Below are 6,000 nucleotides of genomic sequence, written 5' to 3' on the forward strand. Positions count from 1 at the left end.
ATCTCGCGCGCCGTCACTCAAGAAGCGGTCAATTTCCCTCGAACAAACAACTAAGGATCAGGTAATTTAGATTTATTTCCTTTTGCAGTATATAACGTAGGTGAACGAACGGCCTTTCTGCCGAACATAGCATGTTGCTGGTAGACCTATACGTATCAAATTGGCATTGTTGGTTCAACTCCTGAAAGTATTTTCATACGTCTAGGCCTACGATTCGTATATTTTTCTGAAATTCTTCCGAATAGTGATGTTTAGAAGATATAGCCGTGGTCATATGCTAATCTGTCCTAAAAGTTTTCTTAGCACGACATACGACCATGGCTGTCTGCCAAACATCACTATTCGGAAGATTACCTACCTATTTTCTTGTTTCATACTTTTTAGAGCATGTTTTTTCCGTAGTCGGGTTTCATTTTTAAACTTTTATTTTTTATTCCTTCTTGTCAACAGTTGAAAACAGTAATCGTATAATTATTTAATCAATTTCTATTTTGTTGAAGCTGGACGTCGTGATCCTGTTTTCTATAAGTGTTTACATTATTTTTGTTGTATTTTATTATATTTTATCTTTATTTCCGGACTTTAAAAATGGTGTCAGAAGATAAGTAAGTTTTTTTATTTTAGGTATTGAATTACTATACTTTGTCGATACATTTGAAAATGTCTAAGAGTTTAAATATTTAGAGACCACGTAGTATTTATGTAATATTATTATTATGGTAAGAGCGTGTTTCACCACTTGCCATTTATCTTCAGATTCTACAGAAAATCTGGAGGCAGGATTCTAAACCGCATCCAAATATACTACCTACTTATTTTCAATGTTTGTGTTTAATTTCAGGGCGGATTGTTTTAATTGTCCATGTTGTACATTCTGTAAAGAATGCTCTGGTTTCCAAAAAGTAGCAGAGCTTAAGGACATCGGCTTAGTTATATATCGTCATGTTGGACCTGGCAGCGCCGGGCCAGGCACGCGTGTTTCACAGAAAGGTTTATCAGAGAAAAGTGGTTCCGTATGTATTCCATTATTTTTCCGTCCATTCATATATTTACTAAGCTCCTTGTAATTAATTGAATGGTATCTGGTGCCCATTACGCAAGCAGCGTTGTCGCATTATACTGCAAAATTTAACGAAGTTCGCAGTTAATTATTTATGAAGAAGAGAGACAAACGGCACAACTTATTTCCAATAGAACTTCGCCACCATTTCACCGTTCTAATATTTTTATTTTAAATTTATGTGGCGTCCTTTAATAATAAATGATTCTTACTTAAACTTATTCAGTAAGTAAGTACTTAATATATTCCCAGCCCGTCATTAGTCGTAAATATCTAAACATTAATGTAGTAGATATCTACTGTTAATATCACCAAGTGGCGGATTACCTAAATAATTGTATTAATATAATAATGTTAAAGGATGGCTTACAATCAAGACGAGAAAGCAAAGTTGAAGCAGATATTAGCCAACTACCGACAACAAGCGAAACTGCAAAAGAAGTTTTTATCCTGCAAAATACCAAAGATGTTGAAATAACTTCTGCAGATTTCGTTCCTGAATTTGGTGAGTTAATTAGGTACTTTTTCTCCAGGTGTAAAGTAGGTAAGTAATAATAAGTGTAATTATGATGCGTGCTTGCATAAGCTCACGCCTATTTCCCACCGAGGTTAAGGAGATACTCAGAGAGCAGAGAGAGTTCCATTATGTTTTATTGTCATATCTATGATTGGTTACATTGATATTTTGACTCAAAACTCATTGTTTTAGAAAGAAATAAAGTTAATTGTCCTCGTTGTGAACACATCATGTCACATGCACAAGCCTTACTGCAAAGTGTACAGGTCATTCAGAAAAATGATGTGCGAGGGATATGTGACCTTTGCCGGATGAAGAAAACCACGCGTGGTATGTGTTATATATGCGAAAAAATTGTAAAAAAATTTACTGCTACTAAAGAAAAGTTGGACCGCGAAGAAATTATGAGAAAACGCCTGGAAGCATTTCTAGGAAAAGTACATAAATTGTGGGAAGCTGATTTAAAAAATAAAGTGAAACATTACACCGATGATGATCTGGAACAATTTGATCAATTAAAGGGAAAGAGACCATACGCTGATGAAGATGTACTGCGTCAGCGGGTTCCAGGCAGGACGCCTTCTACTTTAATACAACCAGTTCCTTCTGCTGTGAAGCCGCCTTCACGGAAATATCATTCTCAAGAATCCTTAGTCACATCGTTTTCGGATATACATGAAGATGATTACAAAAAAAAATTAAAATACTTCTTCCCACAAAAACACAAGAAGGCCGGCGAGGGTGAGCACGTTTCAGGAAAAAGTTCTACTACATTATTCAAAGATACACATTCTAGACTTAAGAGTGAGGCTGACCAGAAAAAGAAGCAAGAGGAAGACCTATTAAAGGAAAAAGAAAGGAAAACAGCAGAAAAATCAGGAAAGAGTTTAACAGACGATGAATACAAAATAGATCCTAAAACTGGAAAGAGAATACAAAAAGTGTCTGGAGTTGACGATGCATCCTATGAGACGGATCCCAAAACAGGAAAGAAAATAAAAAAAGAATCTGCTGCAAGCGATAAATATGAAATAGATCCTAAAACAGGCAAGAAAATAAAAAAGGAATCTACTGCAGGCGATAAACACGAAATAGATCCAAAAACAGGCAAGAAAATTGAAAAAAAACATGAAATTGATCCCAAAACTGGCAAGAAAATTGAGAAAATGTCAAGCGATGACAGGGAAAAGCTGAAAAAGGAAGATTTATTAAAAGCAAAAGGAAAAGACAAGGATGGAAAAGGGAGAGATAGGGATGCAACTGAAAGTGAAAAAGATAAGAAACAAGTAAAAGATATGAATGTGCAACGGTTAGGCAAAGAACTTGATAGACAAGCAAAAGTAGAAGAGGGATATTCAAAAAGCCGGAAAGCGCAAGAAGAAACGCACAAAAAAGCTCAAGAGCAGGCTGAAAAGAGAACGACCCCCGGAGAGGAAAAGCCATTCAAAGATGCCAAAGAAAAAATGAAAGAACTGCAGTCTAAAGGTTCAAAACTTAAACAAGCGAGTCGTCGAAGTTTGACCGCTGGTGGTGATAAAGATCCCAGTCGGAAAGGTGCTGTTGCCAGCCGCAAGGATGGTGATGCTATTCGTAAAGGTGGTGATACTAGTCATAAAGAGGGCGATGATGCCGGTCGTAGAGAACGAGAACGTAGTCGTAAAGACTTGGCTTTAAAAGATGTGAAAGCAGTAAAGGCGGACCATGATGATCTTATCCTAAAACTAGTTCAAGTAAAAAGGGAACCAAAAGCGTTACCTGTAACAGCACCTCTTGTAGCGTTACCGCCTGTAATTCCTAAAAAAATACGCAGGAGGAAATCAAAAATATCAGAAGAACCTTCACTGTCAGACATAGATTTAAATAAAGAAAGTTTATTAAGGATGAAAGAAAGTGGTGAAGAAGAAGAAATAATTGTGCGTAAAGAGATTTGTCCTAAAACAGATATGCCAATTAAACCACCAGAAAAAGTAGAACCTGCGTTATTTGAATTTACTTTATCCATAGCACCTGGGGTAGATACACCAATCGAACTACCGCAGTTCAAACCAGCCAAACCAACGATAGTACGTATTCTAAATTATTTTAGACAACTTTTTAGAAGGGTACAGCGAAAGCGTTGTCGAACATACGGCTTAAGTAATTATTATTTTTCCATAATTAGCTAGGCTAGACACTTGAGCTGCTTTCTTAAACGTATTGTTGTAAACTGACATGAGTCGTGCCTTTTTTATACTTAAGTATCTAACGAACAATCGTTATACATTAGAACCGAGATTTGCGCAATCCTTAAAACAAAAAAAATATTAGTCGTTCACTTCATTACTCATTACCTAAGTAAGCACTTATCTTTGTAAATGTAAGTAAAGTACCTACTGTAAGGTTTCATTCATGCCTTGTATATCGTATCCTTAGAAAAAAACGCTCTACCTAAGTGTATACGTATATGACAGAACGAAAATGTTTTTATTGAATAACGTGCTTTGATTGTTTTTTTTTTGTCGACGTGACTTACCTATTGTAGATTTGCCGCAGATGGCATTAGCTACTTGGCCGAAGATTTTCTTTTTTATGACATGACTTATCCACGTTATTGCACTTTATTATCCGGACACAGATTTCTTGCCATACGTTGCGTTGCATGTTGCTAGTTTTTGCACCGTTACCTACTAGTTTTTTTTTATTACTGTTGACTGTTGAGGCATTTGGTCGTAATTAGGTAGGCTGGTTTCCAGGAGTTTTTAAAATCGATGATAAGTATATCATTATTATCGTAACAACTAGACCTAGGTACCTATTGAATGTCTGAATAAATCTCGGGATAAGCGAAGTTATATTAAAATATATGGCGGATTTCATAAATATAACAAAGAAAACCTAAATGTAAGAAAAATAATGTTATTCTGCGATAATTAACTAACTCTAGAAGCAGTTACTAGATAATCTGCGTTTTCACATGTGTCCTAGATATGTACTTAGGTACTTATGCATACCTACTAAAGAAGTTTCTATAATCCACAAGCCTATTTTATTAAATATTGAACCTCGATGTAATTAATTCGTTCGTTCTTTTGCGCTAGTTAATCACTTAGGTACTTACGTGCCTTTCAGGAAGAAGACTCCACAGGAATAATGAGATACGCATTGTCAGATCGTACTTTTATTGATAAGGGATGGACAATGCTGCCAACTGAAAAAGTAGTTCGTAAGGTAATATTACGTTGGTTATACCAAACTTTGAAAATCAAATAGTAACCGAGCTCAAAGGGTCATTACAGTACAGAGCGCTATAGCTGGAGGAACTGTACTTAGTACCGTGTGCCAGAAAACTAGTTGAGATGTTTTAAAAGAGGCAATTGTTTGTTTAGTAAGTTATGTACTCCATGAGTACATAACCTTATAACGTTTTCGTCTTAGTTCGTAGTCTTCTTCACTTATTTCAGATGAACGTGTACCGTATGCGGCCAGCCCGACCAGAGTTCGACTGGTTCCAGCACAACAGGAAGAAGGGTCTCATGAAATATGACAGCGGCCAGAAGTTGGCCGATTTTGATGACGAAGGGCGGGGGCGCTGGTACTACCGGAACGGTAAACTGGCGCTGGATTACTACGAGGCTGAAGGTTGTATTCAATTTTATTGCGCTTCAATGAGCAAAATTTGTTCTGGGAAAATTTATGATGCGGGTGTAAGTGGTAGAGTTGGAGAAGGGAGGCTTAAGTGTAGGTACATATCGCGATCAAATCCAAAATGTACTTATTTAAAGAAACGTCAGGTCACGAATACTCCAAACCGTGGTAGACATGATAATGGTATGGCAGGATCGTAGTAAGTGGAATTCCGTGTTTTCAGCTTACCCCAACGGGAATTAGGCGTGATCTTATGTATGTATGTAATAAAGAAAACATAGAATGTATGTATGCGAGCCCTATTATGCTATCCCATAATATAATCTGGTAAGTTAAGTCGGTCCATTGATTTGATTGTTTATCTTTTAGATCCCAATTCTCAACAGAGATTTGTGGTGTACAGTAGCGGAGAACCTGACGATAGAGGGCGTTCCCGACCAGTTACAGTTTTAGGGATGTTTGACTATCTTGGAAACGGCATCGTATTCGATCACGCTGGTAAAATAAGGTGAGGATTTGTGGCTTCTCAAAAAGTGGCTATTTTAGTTAGCAATAGCGAACAAGCACTTTTAAAGAAAAATATTAAATTAAATGATAATGACTTATTGTAATAATAGTTCACCCCAAAAAAATGTGGCAGAAAATGTTGTATTGAGAAATAACGCTATGGAGTAGCTAACACCCCTCCGGTCCACCGGAGTATCGTGTTGCTCTATGATTAAATATAGAAGTTTTCAGACCTACCTTTATTTTATTTCTAAATTGGCTGAAACCAAAACAGTTTATATTTATCTAGTAA

This window comes from Pectinophora gossypiella, chromosome 2 (assembly GCF_024362695.1).
Source record: "Pectinophora gossypiella chromosome 2, ilPecGoss1.1, whole genome shotgun sequence".
NCBI classification, from domain to species: domain Eukaryota; kingdom Metazoa; phylum Arthropoda; class Insecta; order Lepidoptera; family Gelechiidae; genus Pectinophora; species Pectinophora gossypiella.